The sequence below is a fragment of the Mastomys coucha genome, unplaced genomic scaffold (assembly GCF_008632895.1).
Source record: "Mastomys coucha isolate ucsf_1 unplaced genomic scaffold, UCSF_Mcou_1 pScaffold9, whole genome shotgun sequence".
NCBI classification, from domain to species: domain Eukaryota; kingdom Metazoa; phylum Chordata; class Mammalia; order Rodentia; family Muridae; genus Mastomys; species Mastomys coucha.
In genome coordinates this window covers 1,151,853-1,179,077 of record NW_022196915.1, presented here as the reverse complement: position 1 = coordinate 1,179,077, position 27,225 = coordinate 1,151,853, and the positions used below count along the sequence as shown (strand labels likewise).

The 27,225-nt window shown below is 42.8% G+C and overlaps 1 pseudogene; it reads left to right on the top strand.

Annotated features, from left to right (window-relative positions):
* The first annotated feature begins 339 nt into the window (after positions 1–339).
* Positions 340–9,555, top strand: LOC116085141 (annotated as a pseudogene).
* The last annotated feature ends 17,670 nt before the right edge of the window (positions 9,556–27,225 follow it).

Below are 27,225 nucleotides of genomic sequence, written 5' to 3'. Positions count from 1 at the left end.
AAAAAAAAAAAAGAAAGAAAGAAAGAAAGAAAGAAAGAAAGGAAAGAAAGAAGAAGAAGGAACAAAGAAAGAAGGAACAAAGGAAAGAAAGAAAGAAAAATGGAGAAAGAAAACAGAAATGAAGAAAGAAAAAAAGAAATGAAGAAAGAAAAGGAGAAAGAGAAAGGGGGAGCTTATGGTCCTGTTTCACAGGAGGCATCACTGGGAAGAAAATGAGTAAAGTTGGGTCTTCTCTTGGCACCTGCTCAGACTCAAGTTTCAGTCGCAACCTGACTCAGCTGCCCATTTCCCAAGCCTACCTCAGTATCAGGCCTACAAACTTTTGCAGATGACACAGCCATGAGGTAATTCCACAGACCTTCTAAGACCTCTGCCATCTCCCCTGGGAATTTGTACCATTTTAGTGCCCTAAAGTGCTTAGGCTCCTCAGAAGTGACAGTCTACACTTCTGTGCCCCCAGTTCGTTGTTCCCTGTGCAGACTGTTCTTAGCCCTTTCACCATCTGTCACCAGAGAACAAACAAACAAACAAAAAAGGTTGTCCAAACTCTTTGGCATGGAGGCTAGGTTGTGATAGTGATGCCTAAACATGTTGGCATGGCTACAAACAGCAGCATCCTGGGGTCCAAAAATTGGAGCTCCTACAGCTTACACAGCAGCATTAAAGTTATGGGCCATTCTGGGCATTTGGCAGGATTGTTGGGCACCAATATAAGCAATGAAAGCCATTCCTGACTCCTCAGCCTTCTCTGCCCAGTGCTAAAAATCAACACTAAACTACTTTGGACACAGGTAACCTCTCATATTCTAGAATCATATGTGGATGAAGTGTAAAGAGAAGGCTGTAGATGGACATATATAAAACTTCAAGAATGAACATGCAAGCCAACCACCTAAACCACATGGGCAGCAGATGTTGAGGAAACTGTTGGTCTCCTAGTTAGCTTCCATGTCAACATGACTTAGACAAGGGTTATCTGAGGAGGCTCAAATTGGCCTGTTGACAAGTCTGTGTGACCTTTTGTTGTGTGAGGACCCCATGAACTGTGGGCAGTGCCACTCCTGGGTCAATGGCCATGAGTTTAAAAGAAAGCCAGCTGAGCATGAGACGAGAGAGGAAGCTGATAACAGCATTGCTCCATGCTTTCTGCTTCAAGTTCCTGCCCTGACTCCCCTCAAGGATGGACTGTAACCTGAAAGCTGGAGCAATGCCTTCCTCCCCAAATTGCTTTTGGTCATGATGTTTATCACAGCAACAGAAAGCAAAGTAGGACAAGTAACAACTATTTGAATATTCTAGAGAAGTAGTTCATACTCTGCTTTCCTTCATTCCAGGAGAAACAAGATCAGGCACTACAGATATTCAGTTCCAACAGTGGATATATGGCCTGAGGAACAGACTGGGAAATTCTATTTAAAAGTGGGGCTCACCAAAGAGTAATGAAAAAGCTAACCAATAACTGGCCCAACTTTAGAACCATTCCATGGGCAAGCACCAGTAACTGACATTATTAATGATACCCTTTTATGCTTGCAAAGAGGAGTCTAGCATAGCTGTCTTCTGAGAGGCTCCACCCAGCAGTTGACTGAAACAGATGCAGAGACCTACAGCCAAATATTGGACAGAGCTCTGAAATTCTTAAGGAAGGGTTGGGAGATGGGAACTCCACGAGAAGACCAGTGGTCAACTATCCTGGACCCCTGGGGGCTCTCAGAGACTGAACCACCAACCAAAAGGCATATACAGGATGATCTGAGGCCTCCAGCACATATGTAGCAGATACATATCTCAGTCTCTATGTGGATCCCCTAACAACTGGACTGGGAACTATCCCTAAAGCTATTGCCTGTTCCCCAACTGGGCTGACTTGTCTGGCCTTAGTGGCAGAGGATGCACCTAACCTCACAGAGACTTAATGTGCCAGAGTGGGGGGATAGCCAGTGGGGTCCCCGCCCTAATAGAGGAGAGGGAGGAGAGGGGAGGGACTCTGTGAAGGGGGAACCAGAAGGGGCAGCGATCCAGATGTAAAATCAATAAATAAATAAATGGAGTTAAAAAGGAAATTCCAGATGATTTTTTTAAAAAGTGGGGCTCACATTTCAGAGTGCCCACCACTGCAGGAACTATTACAAGCATTACTTTATCTCAGCTGATACTTGTGCAAGAGGCCTGTGAGACTCACCAGTAGTCCCCGAGTTGACAGGTCAGCTTATAAGCTACACTGAGTCAATATTCTTTTTCTTCTCTTTTTAGCCTGTCCAGTTCTTTTCTAGAAGGGCAGGGAACAGACGAGCTTTGATGCTATACTTGAAATGAAGCCTAAAACTAAAGAGTAGAGGTGTGACCCGGAGCTCGTCTAGGGAGCTTGGCTTTAGAGTCTCGGCTGAGTGCATCTTTCAAACTCGAGGAGATCCCAAGAAGTAACAGCCCAGTGAGAACATTCCGTGTCTCAGTTGTGACATGGACATGATTTGCCCTCAAGAACGGGGTTACAAGTTCAACAGCATCTGACTGAGCATCTGTTCTCATGTGTCTGGCAGCATTTTCACCTGTAAAACAGAAGTTAGGCAGAAAGGAGGTTCGTGCTCACTGTGCTTATTGTGTTGGCAAGGTGGGGGGGGGCATGACCATGGGCATGTCTTTCTTGATCTTTCAATTCAACCATGTGGAGAATATTATACTATTTATACACTTATCTATTCTTATTTAGTTGTGGTCTTCTTCTGCAGCCCAACCTAACTTCAGACTCATGATGTAATCCAGGCTGGTCCTGAACTAGCCCCCTTTCCATCTTAGCCTCCCACGTGCTGGGATTGCAGCTGTATGTCACCTGTGCTCTTCTATGACATTCATTTTTAAATATAAACAAACTCAGTCAAAGAGAGCATCTGTCCTCTGCTTTTGGGTAAGTCAGACAGTGGTTCAGGGGGTGAACATGTCTCTCTGATCTCTGCTCTTAAAACTAGTGAGCCAGGGAGAGACAGTGTGGCAACAGGAACCATATTTGGCTACTGTGGGTACTTGAATATATCAGCAAATAAGGGGGATATAAAAGTCCCTGGTCTGGTGCTTCAGTCTTGATCATAGTTTAAGGTAAACAACATGTCTTCCATCTGCTTCTGAGCTACAGCTCCACTTCTCCAACTGAAAGAACACATTCAGCCTGCCAGACTGGGCATCCTTTAATAGAAAGAGCTTTACAGAATGAGCCTCACCTAGTACCTTCCTAGAAGGACCATGTTTGCTCACAGCAGTCTGGTTCCACATGAGAATAGTTGCTCCACTGTGTTTCTAAGCCTTTCCATAGGGGAACTACACATCAGGCATTTTGCTGAACAAATGTAAGGGATGGGAACCTTCTGGGTGGGGGGAAGCAAAGCCTCCTGAGTCCCAAGCCCCAGCACTGGCTCTCTGCAGTGAAACTCTGCCTTTCCATACATGGTGCAGTACCTGTGGATCCTAAGTACCTGTAGATGTTAGCGCCGACCCTTTGGCCCAGACAGGCCGTGAGGTGCCTGGTAGATTACAGACCAGTTCAAAGGCTTAGCACAAAAGACACCCCAAAGCAAAATACTTCCTTAGTAATTTTTGTACTAACATGTTGAAATTATAATACCTTTTATATGTTGAGAAAAATAAGGTATATTGTTCAAATTAATTTCTGTTTTTAAAAGGATCAGTGCTAGAAAATTTAATTTTATGAAAACTGAAAACCATGTACATTCCTGTTCTCATTTTGTGGCTGTATGGCCCAACATTACTATAAAGACTCTTTTTTACAGCTGGCCTCTAGACTAGTCTCCGGCCCCATACCTGAACTGAGAAAGGAACAGAACTTGACATTTGCCATTGATTACATTGATCTAGGCTTGGAGATCTGCCTTAAGAGAAAGCTGTTTGCTGCAGAGTTCAGGACACACATTTCTCAGACAGAACTGCTATGGTTTCCATCAGGGTGTGTGTGTGTGTGTGTGTGTGTCTTGGGATGGGGGAGTCATTCTGATATTATTCCAAACAAAATATTGCTAGTTATTTAATTCTTTTTTCTCTCTCTTTTCTCCCCCTGCTCCCAGTTATGTTTGGTTCTTTACTAGGTCTCTGGGCTATTCATCCAGGATAGTCTAGGGAGTGTGCTTCCTCTCCTGGCTGGCATCAGCCTCAAATTCAACCATACATTGATTGGCCACTTCCACAAGTTCTGAGCCACCATTGCCCAGAAAATCTTGCATGCAGGACAGGTTATACCTAGAGGGTTTTGTAGCTGAGTTGGTGTCTAGCTCTCTGAAGCCTACATTGTACCGCTTGCTTCAAAGAGACTAGAACACAGGGGTGAAGGCCCCATGCAGGCACTAGCTCTACCACTCCACACTCAATGAGCTCTATAGATGCTGTCTTCAGCAATGGGGTCCCATTGTCAGGTTTCAGAGAGCAACCCTATATCCTAGAGTTATCCTGAATTGTTTAGGGATCTTCATGGGATGCCCTCAGCCAAAAGCTCAACCAAATGCAGCCTAATGTTGCCACTGGAAGCCTTGCCTTGCTATAAAACATGGCCAGTTCAGACTCCTTCACCTCCATTGCTAGGAGTGTTCACTAGGGTCACACTCAGAGATTCCAGGAAGTTTCCATTACACTAGATTTCCATACCACCATCCAAATGCCACCCAATTCCAGCTGCTTCTCCTTCTATCCCTCTATTCCCCTCACAGTGATCTCTCTGGCTCCCAGCCCCTTCCACCCATGTTCACCTGTAAATTTTATTCTATTTCCCCTTCCCTAGGAGCTCCCCATGTGTCCCCCTTAGACCCCCCTCTTTACCTAACTTCTCCGAGTCTGGGATTGTAGCTTGATTATTATTTACTTAATAAATAATATCCAATTATAAGAAAATAGATAACATTTTTGTCTTTGTGGCTTTATGTTACTTCACTTAGGATGATTTTTTTCTAATTCCATCTATTTGCGAGCAAGTTTCATGATGTCATTTTTTAACAGCCAAATAATATTCCCTTGTGTAAATGTACAGCATTTTCTTTATCTATCCTTCAGTTAAGAGACATTTATGTTGCTTCCAGTTTCTGGATATTATGAATAAAGCCACTAGAAACATGAAGTCCATCAAGTGTCCTTGTGGAGCATGCTTTGAGTATATGCTTAAGAGCGATATAGCTGGGTCTTGAAGTAAATCAATTCCCAATTTTCTGAGGAACTGCCATATTGAATCCCATGGTGACTATACAAGTTTGCACTCTACCAGCAATGGAGGATTCTTCCCCTTGCTCCACATCCTCTCCAGCATGAGCTGTCACTTATGTTATTGATCTCATAGCCATTCTGACAGCTATAAGATGAGGTCCCCAAGTCATTTTGATTTCCGTTTCTCTGATGGCTAAAGATGCCGAACATTTCTCTTTTTTTCAACCTTTTCATTGACTCTTTGTGAGTTTCTTCATATCATGCACCCCAGTCCCACTCATCTCTTTCTCCTACTATCTACCCTCTGCCCTTACAACCTCCCCTGAAATAAAACATAGAAAACATCTCATGGCAGAAGGTGTAGTGTGCCATAGTGTGTCCCACAGTATATCCCTCTGTCCACACATCTTCATTTGCAAATAACTCATTGCTTCTGTTGCACCATCACTATTGGATATTCCCTGGGACTTCTCCTGGTAATCCTGTTGTTGCCCTGAGTCACAGAGAACTTGCAGCTTTGGACCAGCAGAACCAGACCTTTCATTAACTCCAATAGTTCACAAATGATGTAGAGTTTGGGGTGGGCCAACACAAAGCCCTGTATCTAGGCCTGGGTAGTGGCTGAGCTTGTCAGCCCACTGGCTCTCTCACATCTGTACTATCAGTGGGACCTCTCCAGCACTGCTCTGGCTAGCCCACCCTGTGCTGCCATCAGCAGGAGGCAGGGTTAATTCTCCAGCTCTCATGCCCTAAGGGTAGGCTTACTGGGCGCGCGCGCGCGCGCGCGCGCGCGCGCACACACACACGCGCACACACACACACATACCTCCAGAGCCAACTCCACTGTGCTACCCAGTAGAGACACCAGGCCCACTGTTCCAAGTGCTGTAGCTAGCGAGGGTCTGGGCCAGCTCTTCTGTTTTCACACTGTCAGAGCTGGTTCACCTATGCCTTCACTATCAGGGCCAGTTCCATTGTGTTGACTAGGAAAGGTACAGGACCTGTTCTCCAGAGTGCTACAGCCAGTGAGGGGCAGAGCACTGAACATTTATTTTACTGTTTCTCGACCATTTGCAATTCCTTGGTTGAGAATTCTCTGTTTAGAACTGTACCATTTTTAATTGGGTTATTTGGTTTGTTGACATTTAGTTCCTTGAGTACTTTATGTATTTTAGATTCTTAGACCTCTATCAGTTGTGGAATTGGTGAATGTTTTCTTTTTGTAGATTTCCATTTTGTCTTATTACTAGTGTCCTTTGCCTCACAGAAACTTTTCAGTTACATGAGGTTCCATTTATTTTTTCTTCATTTTTATTGGTTATTTATTTACATTTCAAATGTTATCCCCCTTCCCAATTTCCCATTCACAAGCCCTCTACCTCCTCCCCCTGCTTCTATGAGGGTGCTCCCTCACTTTCCCACCCACTCTTGCCTCAGCACCCTAGCATTTCCCTACACTGGGTCATCAAGCCTCCACAGGGCCAAGGGGCCCCCCTCCCAGTGATGCCTGCTAAGGCAATCTTCTGTTACGTATCTAGCTGGAGCCATGGGTCATCCCATGTGTACTCTTTGGTTGGTGCTTTAGTCCCTGGGATGTTTGTAGGGTCTGGTTGGTTGGTATTGTTGTGGTATTCCTATGGGGATGCATTTATTATTGTTCTTAATATCTGCACTACTGTTCTTTTCAGAAAGTTGTCTCTTGTACCAATGTTTTCAAGGCTTTCTCTTGCTTTCTCTTCTCTCAGGTTCAGTGTATTGAGGTCTTTGATCAAACTGGACTTGAATTTTGTGCATGGTGATAAATGAGGATCTATGTGCATTCTCCTACATGCAAATATTCAGTTAGACCAGCACCATTTGTTAAAGATGCTTTCTTTTTCCCATTATATATTTCAAGCATCAGGTGACCATAGTTGTGTGGATTTATGTCTAAGTCTTCAACTTAATTCTATTGATAGTGTTATTGATACCTCCAGGAATTCTTATATTGTTCAGGACTGTTTTAGCCACCCAGCATTTTTTGCTCCATAAGAAGTTAAAAATTGTCCTTTCAAGGTCTATAAAGAACTTTGTTGAAATTGTGATGGGGATTAAGTTGAATCTGTAGATTTCTTTTGATGGGAAGACCAGTTTTACTATGCTAATCTTACTTATCCATGGTCCTGAAAGGTCTCCCATCTTCTGTTATTTTCTTCAATTTCTTTCTTCAATGGCTTGAAGTTTTTATCAAACAAGTCTTTCACTTGTTTAATCAGAGTTACCCTAAGATATTTTATATTATTTGAGGCTATTGTGAAAGGTGTTGTTTCTATGATTTCTTTCTCAGTCTCTTTGTCCTTTGTATAAAGGAGGGTTACTGACTTGTGTGAAATAATCTTATATCTAGCCACTTTGCTAAAAATGTTTATCAACTTGGAGGAATTCTCTGGTAGAATATTGGGTATCACTTATGTATAGTATCATATCATCTGTGAACAGTGATACTTTCTCTTCTTCCTTTCCAATTTGTATCCCCTTGATTTCCTTCAGTTGTCTTATTGTTTCAACTAAAACTTCAAGTACTATATTGACTAGATATGAAGAGAAAGGACAATCTTGTCTTGTTCCTGATTTTAGTGAAATTGTTTTGAGATTCTCTCTTTTTAATTTTATGTTGGATATAGGCTTGTTATAAATTGGCTTTACTACATTTACATATGTCCCTTATATCTCTGATCTTACCTGGAAATTTACCATGAAGGGGTATTGGCTTTTGTCAAAGGTTTTTTTCAGTGTCTAATGGATATTCATATGAGATTTTTTTCTTTCCATTTATTTATATGGTGGATTACGTTGACTTATTATTGTATGTTGAACTGTCCTTCCGTTCTGGAATAAAACCTACTTGATCATGGTGGATAATCTTCTTGATGTGTTATTGTTTTGATGTGTTTATCTGGAGACTGATGGGAGAGCTGGGCAGGAAACATGATGGTACAGGAAAGTCTGTTTCTACTATGACAGGAATGCTAGAAACTACCATTATGGACAAAGCCATCTAATGAAGCCTCACTGAATCTACATGAGTCAAAATATGCTGTTCAACTATGGTATCTAAGTCAATGCTAAGGATATGACCAAGTACCACCATGTTGAGTACATTAAATACTTACATTATATCACCCAGACAACATGTCTGAGTATAGCATGCAGATACAGAGATTAAATGTTGGTAAGGTCTGTCTAGTATTTGATGGCTTCTTTGAGTTCTGTTGGTTGTCTACTGATGACTCTGTGACAGGTGCAGCAGATGCACATTACTGTGAACTAGGCTGGTAGCCTGTGTCATACAAAGAATTGGCTTCTGTAAGGTCAATGATACTGTCTTGGCCTTCTTGCAACTGTTCAAGTGTCATCAAAGTGTGTTATATATTGACATTGATATTTACTATGAGGATGGCACAGAAGAGGTCTTCAGTACCACAAAGTCATGATTGTGTCCATTTATAAATACCAAGAGCACTTCCCAGGAACTGGGGACCTACAGAATATTAGGGATGTCAACTACCATGAGATGAGATCAGTGATGGAGTCCCATGAAGCCATTTTCAAGTTCATCATATCCAAAGTAATGGAGAAGTTCCTACCAAGTGCAGTAGCCTTACAATGGGGAGGAAGGAATGGACCCTTACAATGGGTCCAGGAAGTAGTTAGATTGCTTCTATGTGATCATCAAAGATAGAATGTCCAGTGTTTGGAATTTGTCAAGAGTTTCAACTTGCTATGCTAATGCTAGAAGGAGGGACAATCCATAATGTCACTCTGTGCTAGATGTAAGAAACAGCTCTGGCCCTTGACACAGAGGTCCCTAATGATCTACCATACAGTGATTAGTTTGAATACTTTGGACCATATTCTAAGTACATCAGTCTTTCCAGTAACTAACCAGTTCAATCCTAAACTTTCCAGTAACTAATCACAACACTGATGAATACCTGGAAAAGATCAAGCAGTTGCTTTTTGAGAACTTGAGGATGCTCTCCCCATGCTCCTGGGGTCCAAACGCAGGCAGTACCTGAATATGCCATCCTAGATGCGAGTGGTAAAGAGAATAAGGAAGACCCTGACTAACACATCTCCATCCTCTGACAAGCAAATTGTCTATAAGGAAGACTTTTCCAATTCAGATGAGAAGGGTGAAGGTGGTCACAGGAACTTTTCTAATTTCAAAAAAGCCAAAAGAGTCAAAACAGAGGATGAAAAAGAGAAAGATCCAGAAGAGGAAAAAGAAGTAACAGAAGAGGGGGAAAACAAGGAGGAGAAGCCAGAAGTTGAAAGTTGGAAGCCAAAGGGGTTAAAGAAGAGGTCAAGCTGGCCTGAGCAAGATCTGCAGTTCAGGCCTGTGCCCAACTTCCTCATTTTTCCACAATCTCTCATATTTTATTCTAATATCTGTGAATTTATATGAAATATATTAAATATAATGTTCTCAGGGACTAAATAGGAACTAGGGACCAGAGCCCGGGGCAGTGGTGCTAGGGAGCTCTTCCCAAAGTTATTTTGTCTATCCTGTCCCAGGTCTTCATTTTGAACCATGTAAGGTATGAGTGGGAAGGAAACAACCACAAGACAAAGTCCTGAAGTGCCCAGTGTCTACTTAGGAGCTCTGCTCAGATGTTCTTACTGAGCTTCTAGAAGGGAAGACTAGGTCTTCTGGGACTCTTTTATTCAGCCTAAGGTTATACAAGTCATTTTTAGATTAGTTCTGTTTATATCTTCCCAGGAGTCTCAGGCAAGCAGAAGAACTCATATTGCCTTGTCTCACCCAGTTCTGCAGGTAGAAATGGTTAGCCTAATATTCTTTTTTGAAATATTTTCATGTTGTGACACTCTTTGTAATAAAACAACACATTGCTATTAAAAATTGTTTATCTAATCTAGATTTAACTGTAGTAAGTGGTTCCTACCAAGGAGATTATACATTATTTTTCAAATTTCCAATTTTATGGAGTATAGATTTTAGAAGTATGATCTAGTGATATTTTTAGATTTCCTTGGTATCTTGTTATGTCCCCCTTTTGATTTCTGATTTCGTTAATTTAGATATTCTCTCTCCACCTTTTAGTTAGTTTGGATATGTGTTTGCCTGTCTTCTTGATTTTTCTTAAAGAACTAACTTTCTGTTTCATGGATACTTTGTATTGTTCACTTTGTTTCTATTTTATTGATTTCAGCCCTGAGTTTATTTCCTGCTATCTAACTCCTCTTGGGTGTGCTTCTTTTTGTTCTAGAGCTTTCAGTTCTGTTAAGTTGCTAGTATGCAAACTCTCTCTTTTTTTAATTTTATATTTAATTTATTTTTTACACTCCATATTCCATTCCCTGCCACTCCCATCAACTCTCCAGCTGCTCCACATCCCGCAAATCCTCCCCAACCCACCATGTCTCTACATGGATGCCCCCACCCCCACCCCACCTGACCTCTAAACTCCCTGGGGCTTCCAGTCTCTTGAGGGTTAGGTGCATCATCTCTGAATGAACACAGACCTGGAAGTCCTCTACTATATGTGTATTGAGGGCCTCATATCAGCTGGTATATGCTGTCTGTTTGGTGGTGCAATGTTTGGAAATCTTGGGGGTCCCGATTAATTGAGACTGCTGGTCCTCCTACAGGGTTGCCATTCTTCTCAGCTTCGTTCAGCCTTCCCTAATTCAACAAGAGGGGACAGATGCTTCTGTCCATTGGTTGGGTGCAAATATCTGCATCTGACTCTTTCAGCTGCTTGCTAGGTCTTCTGGAGGGCAGCCATGATAGGTCCCTTTTAGTGAGTGCTCCATAGCCTCAGTAATAGTGTCAGGCCTTGGGACCTCCCCTTGAGCTGGATCCCACTTTGGGATTGTCATTGGACCTTCTTTTCCTCAGGCTTCTCTCCATTTCCATGCCTGTAATTCTTTCTTTTTTTAACTTATTTTTTATTAGATATTTTCCTTATTTATATTTCAAATGATATCCCCTGTCCTGGTTTCCCCTCTGAAAAAAAAAAAACATGTTCCTTCCCCCTACCCCCTGCTCACCAACCCACCCCTCTCCTTCTTCCTGGCCCTGGTATTCCCCTACACTGAGGTATAGAACCTTCACAGGGGCAAGGGCCTATCCTTCCATTGATGACCAACTAGGCCATCCTCTGCTACATATGCAGCTGGGGCCTTGAGTCCCACCATGTGTACTCTTTGATTGGAGGTTTCCTTCAACAGAGGAATGGATACAGAAAATGTGGTACATTTACACAATGGAGTACTACTCAGCTATTAAAAACAATGAATTTATGAATTCTTAGGGAAATGGATGGATCTGGAGAATATCATCCTGAGTGAGGTAACCCAATCACAAAAGAACACACATGTATGCACTCACTGATAAGTGGATATTAGCCCAGAAGCTCAGAATACCCAAGACACAATCCACAAACCACAAGAAACTCAAGAAGAAGGAAGACCAAAGTGTGGATACATCAATCCTTCTTAGAAGAAGAAACAAAATACCCATGGAAGGAGTTGTAGAGACAAAGTGTGGAGCAAAGACTGAAGGAAGGACAATCCAGAGACTGCCCTACCTGAGAATCCTCCCCATATTCAATCACCAAGCCCAGACACTATTGTGGATGCCAGCAAGTGCTGGCTGACAGGAGCCTGATATAGCTGAATCCTGAGAGGCTCTGCCAGTGCCCAACTAATACAGAAGAAGAGGCTCACAGCCATCCATTGGACTGAGTACAGGGTCCCCAATGAAGGAGCTAGAGAAAGGATCCAAGGAGCTGAAGGGGTTTGCAATCCCTTAGGATGAACAACAATATGAACTAACTAGTACCCTCAGAGCTCCCAGGGACTAAAACTCCAACCAAAGAGTACACATAAAGAGCAAACTCTCTTTATGTAGGCACTTAGTGCAATGAACTTCCCAAATAGTACCATTTTCACTGTGTCCCATAAGCTCAGATATGCTGTGCCTTCATTTTCATTGAATTCTAGGAAGTTTTTAATTTCTTTCTGTTAGTCGGTCTTGGCCTAGTTTTCAGTGAGTGGAGAGCTATTCAGTTTCCATGAGTTTGTAAGCTTTCTGTTGTTTCTGTTGTTGATATCGAGCTTTAGGCCATGGTGGTCTGATAGGATGCAGGGAGTTATTTCAGTTTTCTTATATCTATTGAAGTTGCTGTGTGTCTAATTCTGTGGTCTGTTTTGGAGAAAGCTCTGTGAAGTGCTGAGAAGAAGGTATATCCTTTTGTTTAGATTGAATATTCGGTAAGTATCAGTTGGGTTCATTTGGTTTATAGCATCAGTTAGCTCCAGCATTTCTATTTAGAATTTTGTCTGGATGACCTGTCTGTTGGTGAGAGTGGGGTATCCAAGTCTCCCACTATTAGAGTGTGAGGGGAAATATGTGATTTAAGCTGCAGTACTGTCTCTTTTACAGAAGTGGGTGCCCCTGTGTTTGGGGCACTGATATCAAGAATTGAAATACCATATGATGGCTTTTTTTTTATTAGTATGCAGTATCCTTTACCATCTCTTTTGATTAATTTTGGCTTAAAGTCTGTTTGTTAGGTATTAAAATGGCTACACCAGCTTGCTTCTTTGTTCTTTCTGCTTGGAATATCTCTTTCAACTCCTTTACTCTAAGTCTATGACTACAATGTATATCCTTAATGTTGATGAATGTTTCCTGTGTGCAGCCGAAGGATGGGTCCTCTTTCACATCCATCTTTTAGTTTGTTTTTTTTATTGGAAAATTGCAACCATTGATATTGAGAGATATCAATGAGCAATAATTGTTAATTCCTGTTATTTTGTTGGTGGTGGGGGGATATATAAGTGTTTCCCTTCTTTTATTTTTTTCTGGTATGAAATTGTTCATTTCCTGTGTTCCATGATTAATGTTAACCTTGGTTTGGAGTTTTTCTTCTAGGATCTTCTGTAGGAATGGAATTATAGATAGACCATGTTTAAATTTGATTTATCATGGAAATTCTTATTTTCTCCATCTATAAAGATTGAAAATTTTGCTGGGTAGAGATCCTTTCTTGTGCTTCAGCTGTGTTGAATTATTCAGGGCCTGATGGGGTTGGATAGTTGAGCTATAATGGAGACATATTGCCCTAGCTGTTACTGGTTGTGTTCTTATGCTGGCATCTAGCCATCTGAGTTTGAGATAATCATAGGTCTAGGTGCTGATTTCTGGGTTTGTCTTTGCTGAGTGGGTATTTTGTTCCATTGATTCTGTTTCCTCTCTGGATTTTCAGAGAATGTGCTGTTAGTTCTACTAGCCTCTTTGGCTGCTGTGTTCATGGGAAGAATGCTTGCTGGTGTTGGAGGCCAGGGAAAGGGCAAGGCCAGGGTGAGATAGCCTGTTGCAGCATTAGGTATAACCCTGAGGATTAGGTCTTGGGGAACAGAGAGTTGAAAACGTCTGAGGCTAGACTATCTGGTCATCTGACAGCTGTGGCCTTTGATTAAGTAGGGCATGTCTGCCCGAGTTGGGGAATGAGACACAGTAATTGCATGGAGGGGATGCCAGTGAGGATGTTCTGTAGGATCCACAGAAGTAGTAGACAGGGGGAAGGGAGGTTGCAGCTGGTGTTCTATTTCACCACTATGGGCAATCCCTAGAATTGGGTCTGGGGATCAGAGAAAGTGGAGAAGATCCATGAGCAGCCTACCTAGTCTTCTAAAATTTATTAATTCTTAGTTAGTGCATTCTCAATGTATCTGTCCTAGTTTAAGTGCAAATGGGCATTAAACACAGAAAACAAATAGCTGGCCCTTATTTGTGAAGCTAACAGTTTTCCCAGTGTTTCAAAGATTTATGATCTTAAGATTTTATACTGGGTTCAAATGTCTTATTATACTGTTATGTATTGCTAACTACACAGATGATATAACTATGTAATCCAAAAGAGAAACAAACAGAAAAGAGAAAGTGGGGGAGGAGGGGAGAAAAAGAAGGAGAAAGGGAAGGAAGAGAAGGAAAAGAAAGATAAAGAGGTGGAGGAGGAAGCAGAGGAGGAGACGGAGGAGGAGGACAGGAATGAGGAGAGAGGTATTACTTTCCCCTACCTTCGGGTTAGTGAATCTCGGTCTCTGTAAACTTGGATCAGACATTTGACCTCTCTGAGTCTGCTTGCTCTTCTAGAAAATGTGGGTAGCCGTGCTACATCAGACTCATTTTTAACTCAAAGAAAGTAATTAATCGGAAGAACTTCAGAAAATGGCATTTGCATTTCTCTAATCCCATCAATCTAACACAATTGATAATATTTTTATACACATCTTTCCAAATATTTTCCCAATGAATAAGCGTTGATGGCAGTGAACAGAATACAGATAGAAACTTTGCACTAACAAAGCCAGAGGGGGCTGACGCAGGATGGCCACTGTCCTCATCCTTTTGCATCCAGTGCACTTTTGGAGTTCTTGGAAAACAAAAAACTTCCAGTTCACATTTTATCATTTTCTGCCTCACATACTTTGCTTATGTTTTCCAATTTCCTTATGGCATAGTGGTGGCAACTTCTGGTCTCTACTCCATACGGTCTGAGGGATCCTGTGACTCTCCTGATTCTCATTTCAACAGCATTAAGATGAAACTTCTCTCAGAACTCCCCCAAAGCCTTCCCTGGAAGAATCAGAGGCCTTAGGAAGGAAATCTTTTCTCTCACACAAACCTCCTCTATGTTTGAAGCTTCAGAGCTCATACTAACCTGCCTGCCCTCATTGGTTTCTGCCTAGTCATCAGCTAGCTCAGTGGGATTTTTCTTGCTAGTGTGTCCCTCAATACCTGCCTGTCCTTGGGCTAAGCTGAGATGGTCACTGAACTAGAGCAAGCTGATGTCTCTGGTCTCATCTTAAGGGTTACCATAATGCCCTCTCTAATGTTCTGCCAAGTGGGAGCTGGTAGGCCCAGCCTCATTTGGAGATTGCATCTACTCATTCTGGCTAGGTCCTGGGCCCATCCTCATTAGTCTAAACTTTCTGCTTGGCAATAATCCTACAAACATTCACAACTCCCTGAGTGCTATTAGACTGAACTTTTTGTAATTACAGATTTGGTTAACCTTTGGACACCTCTGTGATTTTTCAATAGCTACTCCTTGCTATGCTGGTTAAGGTCCAAGGAAGCTTAAAATAATATTACCAGTTCTCAGCAAAGATGCCAATGACAAAAAAAAGAGGTTCAGAGAAAACTGCTGATGCATCCAGACCATACCAGGATACAGCCAAGCCTGCTCAGAGAAGCAGAACTACAACACACATATTCAAAACTTCTGAGAGCCTTCAGTGAGATGAGTTCATAAAAGGCAAAGGATCTGTGCAGATAGGAATGGCACAGACCAGGTGCCTCAGCAGCCTCCTAATCTAACAGTTCACAAATTGCAGCAGAGATGTGTGCAAATAGTATAAGAGAATGTGTAATTGAGCAACACTTTTTTCTGGGGAGTTCTCAGAAAAGGGAAAGAAGATGCATCCTGAGATTGGAATTTGAGGGTAAGTAATTTACATATGTGAGCCCAAAAAATCGTGTAGTAGGAAACTAGACAAGCAGCAAGAGAGAACACAGAAGAGCAGAAGAGGGCAGGTAGTGAAAGGCTTCCCCTCCTGGAGAAGCTCAGAAGCAGGGCCCAGTTCACACTTGTGTTTCCCTGCTCCAGAGCCACTACTGGTAACCAGGAAGAACGGAAGGCAGGGAAACTGATTAGATGAAGCCCTTGAGCTTGCCTTGAACTTAACTCAGCTCAGAGGGCAGACTCTAGAGCAGCAGCTCCCAACATGTGGGTCACAGCCCCTTGGGGGGTTGCATATCAGATGTCTTTCCTATCAAAAATAACTTTATAGTTGGGGGTCACCACAGCATGAGGCTATAGCATCAGTGAGGTTGAGAACCACTGCTTTGGAGCAATGATGTAAAGAAAAGCAAAGAGCTACAGCCAGCGGTACCTCCCATCCTGTCCACCCAGAAGGCATACAGAGTACCATAGTCTCCTTCTGCAGTGGCACAACTTACACTTAGGCTAAGGGTTGGAAGAAACTGAGCCACGCTTGAGAACTCCAGGCTCTCCTTCTTGTCCTGTCTTTATGTATGGTATAAATTCTCCATGAAGTAAAAACTACTGCATTGAAGTTTAAACTTTTCTAAAAGCCATATTTGTAGAATGCAGCAGGCCTGAATCTTAAATCCCAAATGTTATATCGCAGGCCAAAGATTATCAGTGCATAGTCATATGTGTGATGCCAAATGAGGTGCCACTCAGGCACATACATAAAGGGAGCCTCTGGTGAGGATGCTTACCATGTGAGAACAGATTAAAGGGATGGGTAGGGAAAAGAGAAAACAAATTGTAGCCTATTCCTGTGCTCCATGAAGCCACCTCAGGTATGAATGACATAGTGTTTCATGGTGACAGTCATGTCAGTGCGAGCACTGATGGGTTACCTGAAAATCTGCATAGAGATCTTCACTGTCTTGCTGCTTGTGTTCCTTATGACAACCAGTTAACTATGAACACACAGTCAGGAGCAGGGAGACAGGAATGAATGAAACATGAGGAAGCTGGAACCAGCTGGGGCACTCCACTCTCCAAAGTTGAAACATTAAACTACAGGCCATGGCTTATTTTTCAAAATTTGTGAATGTGTGGTTGTAGGGCTGTGGGTGGGGCCTAGAGAGATGGGTCAGTGTCTAAGAGAATGTGTTGCTCCTGCAGAGTTGTGGCATTTGTTTCACAGCACCCACACAGTAGCTCACAACCATCTGTAACTTCAGGTACCAGGAACCCAGTGCTGCCTTCTGTATTCTGTGGGCACCAGACACACATGTAATACATGTATGTACATTCAGGCAAAGTGCTCAGACACATTAAAAAATGAATAATGTTTTTAAACACTGTATAAATGCCTGTGTGTATATATATGTATCCATGTGCCAGTTGACAGGCAGATCAGGGCCAGGTGTCTTCCTCAAATAACTACTCAGTTTATCTTTAAAAACAAGTCTTTCACTGAGCCCAGGACTTGAAGATCTGGCTAGACTGGCCAGCCAGTGAGCATCAGCCATGCTCCCATCGATGCCCCTTCAGTGACCTACTCTTTAGTCATGAGCTAGGAATCAAGCTTGGGTCAACACGTTTGTGTGATGAGGCCTTTCCCAACAAACCCATCCTTCAGCCTTCTTACTTTGTTTTTGTAGGTGCTGGATTAAACATCTGACCTTATGTATACTAAACACATGTTCAACCCCTAAGCTTTACACCTTTTCCAACTGTATTTTACATGGTGTGCCTGGACAGACTTTCTCTCTGCCTGCCATTGTCTCTGAACTTGTCTTGGAAGATGTGCTTGTCTCTACAACTACCTGTGTTGCCAAGCAACATTTAGGCCTTAGCTGCTCAGAACAGAATTCAGGACTCTGGTCAGGTTATCTGCAAGGCTTTGGGGAGAAGTATTTTTAAATTTTGTTCTTTGAACAAATAAAGGTTGTTTTAATGATGTAAGGAAGGAAGTGGGTAAGGAAAACCTGCTTATGAATCCACCACTTGGATTTGGCTGCCCTGGGTTCAAGAACAAGCTTGGTTATATAGTTAGTTTCAGGCACCTGAGCATAGAGTGAGAACTTGTTTCAAAATAAAAGACTAGGTAAGACTCGAAAGTGTAATTCCAAGACTTGAGTAGCTGAGGCAGGAGGACCAGAGCATATTCAAAGCAACCTGAGCTGCATAATCCTAACCCCTACTCTGTTCCTTCATTTTAGGAGATGCACAGAGCAGTGTGGCTAGAGAGACTAACCATATTGGTGAACTCTGGGCCTGATGAGAGACCCTTCCTCCAAAGGAAATAAGGTGGAAATATGAATGAGAAAGATTCCTAGCATCAGCCTTTGCTGTCTATCCATACACACACACACCAATCCACCCACACATGTACAAACACACACCACACATAAATAAACTCAAGTCCAAGTGAATCAAGGACCTCCACATAAAACCAGATACACTGAATCTAATAGAACAGAAAGTGGGGAAAAGCCTCAAACTCATGGGCACAGGGGAAAATTTCCTGAACAGAACACCAATAGCTTCTGCTCTAAGATCAAGAACTGACAAATGGGACCTCATAAATTGCAAAGCTTCTGTAAGGCAAAGGACACTGTCAACAGGACAAAATGGCAACCAACAGGTTTGGAAAAGGTTTTTACCAACCCTACATATGATAGAGGGCTAATATCCAATATATACAAAGAACTCAAGAAGTTAGACTCTGGAGAACCAAATAACCCTATTAAAAAATAGGGAATTCTAAACAAAGAATTCTCAATTGAGGAATACCAACTGGATGAAAAGTACCTAAAGAAATGTTCGATATCTTTACTCATCAGGGAAATGCAAATCAAAACAACCCTGAGATTCTACCTCACACCAGTCAGAATAGTTAAGATCAAAAACTCAGATGACACAGATGACTCAGATGACAGCTTCACAGCAGATGCTGGTGAGGCTGTGGAGAAAGAGGAACACTCCTCCATTGCTGATGGACTGCAAGCTGGTACAACCACTCAGGAAATCAGTTTCACAGTTCCTCAGAAAATTGGACATAGTACTACTTGACGACCCAGCCATACCATTCCTGGGCACATACTCAGAAGATGCCCCAAAATGTAATAAGAACACATTCTCCACTATGTTCATAGCAGCCATATGTATGATAGCCTGAAACTGGAAACAACCCAGATGTCCCTCAACAGAGGAATGGATACAGAAAACGTGGTACATTTACACAATGAAATACTATTCAGCTATTAAAAACAATGACTTCATGAAATTCACAGGCAAATGGATGGATCTAGAAAATATCATCCTGAGTGAGTTAACTGTCACAAAATACCACATATGATATATACTCACTGATAAGTGGATATTAGATAAAGAGCATGGAATACCCATGATACAACTCACAGACCCCATGAAGCTCAAGAAGAAGGAAGACAAAGGAGTGAATGCTTCAGTCCTACTTAAGAAGGGAAACAAAATAATCAAGAGAAGTAGAGGATGGAAGGGACTTGGGAAGAAGAGAAGAGGTAGAGGGGAAAAGGAGGTGTAGAATCAAGTATGGGAGATGAAGGGTAAGAAAATTGAACAGAGGTGTGTAGCAATGAGGGATGGGGCCACTCACCCATCTCCAAAAATTTTAACCCAAAATTGCTCCTGTCTAAAGGAAATACAGGGACAAAGTGTGAAGCAGAAACTGAAGGAAAGGCCATCCAGAGACTGCCCCACCTGGGGATCCATCCCACATGCAGACATCAAACCCAGACACTATTGCTGATGCCAAGAAGAGCTTGCTAACAGGAGCCTGATACAGCTGTCTCCTGAGAGGCTCTGCTAGATCCTGACCAATATATATGCAGATGCTCTCAGAAAACCATTGGACTGAGCACAGAAACTCCCAATGGAGGAGTTAAAGGAAGGACTGGGGGAGCTGAAGGGGCCTTATTTGGCATCAGTGTGAAGGGAGGCCCTTGGTCCTGTGAAGGCTTGATGCCCCAGTGTAGAGGAATGCTAGGATAGTGGAAGGGGAAAAGGTGAGTGTGTGTGGAGGGAGCACCCTCATAGAAGCAGAGTAAGGGGGATAGCATAGGGGGTTTGCAGAGAGAAAACCAGGAAAGGGGATAACATTTGAAATGTAAATAAATAGAATATTCAACTAAAAAAAATAAAAAGAAAAGGAAAAGAAAAAAAGAACAATGTAAAGTTGTTTTCATGATGACTGTGGTGTGAACTGGACTAGAGAGCAAATCCATGGGGATTTAGAACACCCGATCTTTGTGCAGCGGTTCTTAAGGCTGCTAGTGTGAGTTCAGTACAAGCTGCCCATGGGGGACTGTGTGGCTTAGAGTACTCCTTCTGTGTGAACTTAGCCTTGTAAATACAAGAAAGAGAATTGAACAACTACTAACAATTTCAGTTAGTACTACAAGTCAGTAAATAAATAAATAAATAAATAAATAAATAAATAGGTTGAGAATAGAACCTTTAGCTCTTAAAGTCTCCTCCTTAAGAGTGGAAGATAACCTAACTTACAAACAACATAGCATAGGGATAAGAGACACAAGAAAAATTCATATTAGCAGCAATAAGTCCAAACAAATTTGGCTGAATAGCAGCAGCGTTAGCATTTCTCGTTGTTGCAGTCTGTGGTGGATGTCTATTTCTCTTGTCCTTCTCCCTCCTCTCAGCGACTCTTTGTGAGCAGTAGATGCAGGGCTGCTTGGACCAGTCTTTCGGGGATCTAGATTAGGGATTCTGCATTCTGACCGAAGCCACACGTTGAGGCGCCAACTACCACGGACTGGGATTTCTTACGGGGTCCCTTGTTCCGCAGGACGATGGGTTCTGGCCAGGTGTGCATGGGATTCGGCTTTTTGACAAACAGACACTACACAAGAAGTGTTCTATCTGAATGTATTTCTTACAAAATTAACATGAGGCTTTTACAATCATTGTGAAAGAGAAATGAAAAATCTGGCAGCTCAGTAGTCGAGGTACATCTGAGGCCACCTAAAACACACTAGGTCTAAAACAGCAGCCATCTCCTCTGGACTGGCACAACACCCTGGGCTCCGAGCATGTTCGAGCTGCATGGTCCTGGCCAGGAGGGTAGAGGCTCAAATCTCGAATCTTCAATGTTGAATCTTCAATGTTGAATGCTCAATCTCTTGAATCTTGACAGGTGCTGCACCCCCCAGGCCCAGGCGCTCTGGGCCCGGGGGGGGGGGGGAGTACGAACTGCATGAATCTAAGCCCTAGTCCACCTAAATTCTGGTTCTAATCCAAGTGTGAGTGAGTCCGAATGCTGAATGCAGACTAGTCAAACCCTGGTTTAGAATGTTAAGCCATTCTAACTAATTGCCTCCAGCTTTGTGGGTAGGGCACTGAAGCTCACAGAATGAGAGACTTATCCCAGGACAAGGTCAAGTAAAATCCTCATTCTCAGTCTTGTACTACAGCTGAACCACTCCTAAGAATTAGCAAGAGACTGTCTCTACTTCCCCAAAAGATTAGCATAGTGGGTGTTTTACCTAGGATGGGCGGGACCTTAATTTGAGAGTGTGTGCGTGAGAGCATTCAGCATTTTAGATTCAGCAGTCTGCATTCAGCATTCGGACTTGCTCGCACTCGGATTAGAACCAGAATTTAGGTGGACTAGGGCTTAGATTCATGCAGTTCGTACTCCCCCCCCCCCCCGGGCCCAGAGCGCCTGGGCCTGGGGGGTGCAGCACCTGTCAAGATTCAAGAGATTGAGCATTCAACATTGAAGATTCGAGATTTGAGCCTCTACCCTCCTGGCCAGGACCATGCAGCTCGAACATGTTCGGAGCCCGGGGTGTTGTGGCAGTCCAGAGGAGATGGCTGCTGTTTTAGACCTAGTGTGTTTTAGGTGGCCTCAGATGTACCTCGACTACTGAGCTACCAGATTTTTCATTTCTCTTTTACAATGATTGTAAAAGCCTCATGTTAATTTTGTAAGAAATACATTCAGATAGGCCAAAAAAAAAAAAAAGAGTGGAAGATAAAGATAGAAACACTGGGGGCTGAAGAGATGGCTCAGGGGTTAAGAGCACTGGCTGCTCTTCCCGAGGTCCTGAGTTCAATTCCCAGCAACCACATAGTGGCTCACAACCATCTGTAATGGGATCTGATACCCTTTTCTGGTGTGTCTGGAAGTCATGACAGTGTACTAATATACTTAAATTAAATAAAATCTTTAAAAAAAGATATAAACACTGATAAAAGTGTCCATCCCTGTGTCTCTTGCAAATACAAATAATGTAAACAAAATTCAAAGTGAAACAATGTAATTATCTCTCCATAGGGACAGACTGAACAATGACAAGGCTGACAAGATATCAATATGGGTTTTCTGTTGCAACTATTCAGTCCTGCCATTGTGGCTCAAAAGCAGTCAGAGGCAACACATAAGGACAGGTAAAACTGTATTCTCACAAAACTGTACTTATGAAAGCAGGACTGGGAGGGCTTCCACCCTTGGGCTGTAGTTTGGTGGAACGATATGTAGATCATCATATAAGATGCCCAAGTTCTGTTGACAAGTGGAAAGTGTGAGGCTAGGCAGCAGCCGTCACTGGAGGTTTTGAGGAAAGGGGTCATCAGGTAGCTCTTGGTCTGGTATCCCAGAGTTTCTTGTGTGTACGTGTGCCACCACACCAGGCTGAAAACAAAGCCTTAAAAAGGAATAACAACTGTACATACCTAACACCTGTTTCAGGCAACAGGAGTGTCACTGTCATCTGTCCCCTCTTCTGCCCATTTGTATTCATCTTTCCGTAGAGTAGGGGGAATAAAACATAGAAATGGATACATTACTCTAAAAAATGGCACTCTGGAGAGAAATTATTCTAATGGCTCAGAAACAGAGGCATCCTTACAATCTTCCCGTTTGTCACTGTCATCTAGATCAGAAGCTGAAAGAGCTGCATTGTGGCAGGCCATAGCACACACTGAATCTGTCATGAAAGAAGCCCAGCCTAGGTCATTTTTGTGCTAAGCAGGACCTCTTTTATATATCCTTCCAATAGCTGAAAGTCTCTCTCTGGACCTCTGTGTTCTTCCACACTGAAGAAACACCAAGCACATTTCTTAACTTGTAAATTCTCACAAGGCCTCTCTCTGAGTGTTCTCTGAACGCTGGTGCGCGACACAGAACCATTAGTTGTTCAGAGCTCTTTCTGCAATGGTATTTCTAACACACTCTAGGGGTTTAAAAGCCAGGACACAGAGACTGTGTGACCAGCAGCTGTTAACTCAGAAAGCTGTCCCCCATCCCCAGTAGTTCTCTACAGCTGTTAAACTGTGGACATGGGTCACGGATGTTTTCCGTGAATGACCTCAACAGATGTGAAGGTCACAGCAGTTTAAATTGAAATGGTGACCTCTGACCAGGAAAGCTGAGGTTCCCTTTGGGGCATTTCAGTATCATCAATAAAACAATTTAGCAACAGACTTAGAAAGATGCTCAAGGACATGTTTTACTAGGACTAAAGAAAGAAAGAAAAAAAAAAAAAAAAAAAAAAAAGCACAGTCAGGTGAAAATCCAAACAGCCTGGGGAGATGGGGTAGGGATGGAAAAGTCAGGCCTCTTAGGTGGAACACAGAATAGAACTAGCCAAATGGTTAGCTTATTACAAAAGGAAGAAACACTCCCAAGAATGGAAGTGGGCTAGTGAACAGAGACAGAGCCCCCCAAGCACCTAGGCACACAGGTACATATATGGTCTTTTACACCCACCCCAGCCACTGTTCTCATTTTGTATTTCTTGGGTGGTTTATTTTTTATGTTTGTTTTGTTTTGTTAGTTTTTGTTTTGTCTTGGTGGGGTGTTGTTTTGTTTTTCTTTGTTGTTTTTGTTATTGCTATTGTCTTTGTTTGTTTTTTAGCATGCTCTGTTTCTTAGATGGTGCCCATGTTAGGAAGGGTTCCATCTGATGGGTTTTGAGTCGCGGCAGAAAGCGTCTGCAGACACCAGGCCCAGGCAGTTTCATGTGTAAGAGGTTTAATTGGAAGGGGGGTAGGGGGGTAGCAGCGCAGGAAGAGAGAAGGGGGAGAGAGAAGAAGAAAAAGAGAGAGAAAGAGGGAACTACCCACATATTTATATGTGGGGTGACGTAGTAATCCAGGTAAAGGTGGGAGCTGAGCCCAATGGATTCTGGGAATATGGTGGCCGTTGCCTTGGTGACAGGTCTGTGGACCCGCCCACATATCTGCTGCAGGCAGGTTCTTGATGCTAACACCATCTTCCTCAGAAAACTTTCTTCCCTGATGTTAATCTTCATGTACCTCTCCTAATTTTCTGTCACATTCTAGCTGAAAAGAAGTGATAATTTCCCCATGCTATTTGAGAAGACAACCCATTCCAGAGAGCAAGGAAAAATAATTTATAGCAGGAATGATTTTAGGAGCTAGGTCAAAGTTGCTTAATGAGATGTTATTTACCATTTAATCACATTTTCAAAAACTCCCACCCCAGCAACATATATGAGAAAACAGTCTTGCTGGAATAGGGTGTCTGTAGTGACAATTTTGGAGTTTTGGTTTCTTTGAAAAATAGAGATATTATATGTTTTCATCTTAATGCCAGGTATGAGATATGAGGCTACTTCAGATTGTCCACAGCAGCTGACAAGGATTTGCCTCTTGCTCTAGCAAGGATATGATTTTTGCCAGCTGCAGATAGTTTCTGTGATTGTGTGACATTTGGAATTCTGGGACTTTTCACAAGCATATAAATGCTAGGGCCCCAAGAGGGAGGGCAATTTGTTGGTTAGTTGTTGCTTGGTTGAGTGGTGGCGGTGGTGGTGATGGTAGTGGCCACTGTTTGTTAAGTAGTCCTGTACAAAGAAGAAACAACAACAAGAAATTAGATATCCTGACAATGAAGATCAAACATGCCCCAAGGAACTAGACACCCATAATCAGCAAATAGTCATCTAACAATAACACCGCCCCTTCTGACCCTTGACTTTATTCAAGGATCTCTTTCCTTTCCTCTCTATCTGTTTTTCTCTCCTACCTAGTGTTAGAAGATTCAAAGTGTGGAAGAAAATGGGTGGAAAAGAGTGGATGAAAAAAACCATAAAGTAGCAAAGACAGCTACAGGTGGCTTAAGATGGAACTGTGGTGAAGGGGTGAGGCATGAGGCTACAGGTAGGGAGAAATGTCAGGTTCGCCCATGGTATCAGACCCAATGGAATTCATCTGCAGTGTGGTGGATGTGTGGATACCCACAGGGCTGAGGCAGGGAGACAGCACTCTCCCCATCATCCCTTCTCCACATCCTGACCTCCATTTTGGGTCACTTGGCAACCTGTAATGAATTCTCCTCAAGGCAAGTTCCCCATTCTCAATACACATGGCCCTTGATCTGAAGTCCAAGTAGAAAATTAGAGAACAAGCATTTGAACCCAAGTCCGGGAGCCAATGGACCAAATTCTTAATTGTGTTCACTTTTTATATCATGTACTGTAAGATCCTGAGAGCCGAGTCTCCAAGATGTCCCACTCACAAAGACACAGAGATGGAGATCGATGCAATAAGCAAGAGGTTTAATGATCCAGTATACTGGGGTCATCCCACAATTGGGGCAAAGGCAACCACAAGGAACAAAAGCATACACTCTTTATACCCTTTTCAGAATATAGGTTTTGGTTTACAGCATGAGTTGGTTCTCTCATTGGTGGAGCCAATTGTTCTTTGTGTCCATTGTCCCTGGTGCACCAGTTGAGGAGGAGATACCTTTTGCACGTAGAAGGGGTGGGGAGAGATCTACCCCTCACTGTAGGTGGGATGTTTCCTGGAACAGAGCATTACTCCCTGCAATTGGGGTATCTCCTGGGACAGATGTTTATTCAGTAGACTCTTTTGAAGCTCCCTGACTTTAAGCTTAATGGACATTCCTGGCTTCCCGGTATTTTAATGAGGTGTCCCTGTTTGCTCAATTCTTACAGTACAAATACATTTAGGGGATTTTGGGCTTCAGGTGACTTTGTATGTGTGTCAGGCCCTTGCCTCCTGTCATGTTTGGTATTGTATTCTGGGACAGAAACACTCCAATGTAACATCACTGACCTGTGCTCATGCACAGGCTCTGCTCCTGGTGGTTGGTGTCTAGACTTGGCATTTCCACTTGTGTGTGCCTTAATTGAAGAAATGTTCACAAATAGCTAAGTAGCAGAAGTTTGAGACAACAACAAATGTGCAGGGTGGATATACTAACTAAGGAGCAATGGGACCTAAAAACTAAGGATTACTTCCTTTTGTGTACACAAGAGGAAGAATTGGTTGTCAGGGACAAGGGGTAGGTACTTCTCGGTTTTCATTAAGCTTGTCCCCCAGTCATGCACAGGGAATGGTAAGTAGGGGATTCTCTCTAAAAGTTCACTGTGAAGACATAGTTTGTCTTACTGCACTTGGACCTTGGTCAGTCCAGGCTGGATAAGCTCACTGCACCCAGATCCGGGATATATTCAAAGATGCATCTATTACAGGGGGAGTTCATATATGCATTGCTTCATTTGAAGCAGGATGTATGTGTGCCTCAGTGCAGGGAAAGGTATTGGTTGCTAAGCTCTCCCAGCAGTCTACCTCAGTTTCCTCCCATTGATCATCATCCCTGCTCACTATGGCAACAGTGTAGTGTGATCCGTATTGCTTAGTTTTGTTTGTTATTGTTTGTTTTGAAAGGTACCATCTCAGCCCACTGCAGAGAAAGCCAGACACTTTGGTGTATACTGTCTATAGACTGAGTCATGTGGCAGGAGCTGTAGACTGTACTTAGATGCAGAGGATCTCAGTCCCCAAAATACAGACTTCATTGCAAGAAGTTTGGCACAAGTTTGGCAGGTAGAGCCCAGACTCCAGTCAGCACTTGATTCCAGCAGTGAGACACTTAGCAAAAGATTAGCTGAGCTGTGCTTAGGGTTCTAAAAACTATAGTGCAGTGTTGCTTCAGAGTGCTCAGTTCATAGCAATTGCTATGGAGTCATCAGCACTTGATCCATCTTTCCACACTTATACTGGCTTCAAGCATGAGATCTGCTTGGTCCAGGGGGATAGGGAGAGCCTGACACACTCTGGAACTTGCCAAAGAAGTCATGCCTTCTTTCTTTAGTTCTTGTTGTCATAAAACCACATCCACGTGCTGGATAGATAATTCTGGAAACACCCAGAGGAGAAGGGATGTGAGAACTGTGGGTCCTTCTCTCTTTCCACCAAGAGTTCTCTGGGGTCCGGCTAGCTCATCTGCTAGCCCTTATACAATATTTATATCTATGGGTATTTATTGTAAGAAGCCAACAATTATAGCCCAGGGACACAGAGTTTACAGATACATGTGGCTGCTTAGGTAGAATTATGTGATGATGCCCAAAAGAGACTGCAACATGTAAGAAGGACACATGCTCTACCATGTTCATAGCAGCCTTATTTATAA